The 1,103-nt window shown below is 38.9% G+C and overlaps 1 pseudogene; it reads right to left on the bottom strand.

Annotated features, from left to right (window-relative positions):
• Positions 1 to 1,103, bottom strand: part of LOC111406432 — a 3,962-nt pseudogene that overhangs the window by 2,615 nt on the left and 244 nt on the right.

Raw genomic sequence — 1,103 nt, 5'->3', positions numbered from 1 at the left:
AGATTATGTGGAATGACATATTTTGGTGTTTTGAATTGTGTGGATTTGATATTTTTCAATGATATGATTAAATCAATAGAGGATTGAACTGTTTGTATGATGTGTATGAAGTGATTTCTTGTTTGACTCAATGTTCAACCCACATAATTTCGAAGTGAGGCGTGTGTGTATATAGTATGGAAATTTTGAGTAGCATGAGCCAAATAAAACTCTTGAAAAATATGAAATAGAGTTTTTCGAGAAATACTGTCGCTTGAACGAAGTCCAAAGATAGGCGAGCGACAAGTGCTCCACTCGAGCGAGGCTAGCGACAATGTTATTGTTTTGGAAGCTTAAACAACAACTTAGCAGCAGGCTAGCATTAATCTGATAACTCTTTCCTTTGTTCCATAGACGGCCCCAGGGACTTCTAACTCATCTATAATCTACCACTTGACTCTTTGATTTTTTAAAACTCTTTTACAACTATGTTTTTATCTAAAGATTGCCCAACATCTCTAAAATCGAACAATCTGGAAATCTGCATGTCCTGAATAATGCTTTCGCCATTATCTGGATGGTGAGGCCATAAGATACAGTGTACATCCAATAACTTGGAATAACTTCATCATGAGTAGCCAGCAAACCGTCTTTGTTCAACAGTCCCACAGATGTTCAGTCATCCCAAACAAGGATAAGAACTTTAATACCTTCACCTGCTTTTTTCTTAAGCAATTTGCCAAGGGTAATGTCACTCCTGACTTTTGCCTCCTTGAGTCCCTGCGATTTCAGTGTACAGACCAGCCAGTAATGTAAATCAAGTGCTTGGCATTAATGATCGCGTAAAAACATCTTCCCAACATCTGTGAGGCTCGTAATTCTTTCCTCCAGATGGGGGGGTTTTTGGAATAAATATGTCCATGGGCATCTTGGTACAATGGCACCCCAGGATACTTAGAATTTCTAATTCCACAAGCCCAATTACAATCCCGAGAGATATCAGAATACTGTAGTTTTCACATGGATCTTAGAACCTTCATGTATAGTGACTATGCCAATATTGATATACCCCGAGGAGTGTATCCCGAGGACTCAATCTATACCCCCACCTCATTTCTCTTCCT

Source organism: Olea europaea, chromosome 12 (genome assembly GCF_002742605.1).
Source record: "Olea europaea var. sylvestris chromosome 12, O_europaea_v1, whole genome shotgun sequence".
NCBI lineage: Eukaryota > Viridiplantae > Streptophyta > Magnoliopsida > Lamiales > Oleaceae > Olea > Olea europaea.
Note: the sequence above shows the minus strand (reverse complement) of the source record. Positions and strands in the feature narration are given on the sequence as shown.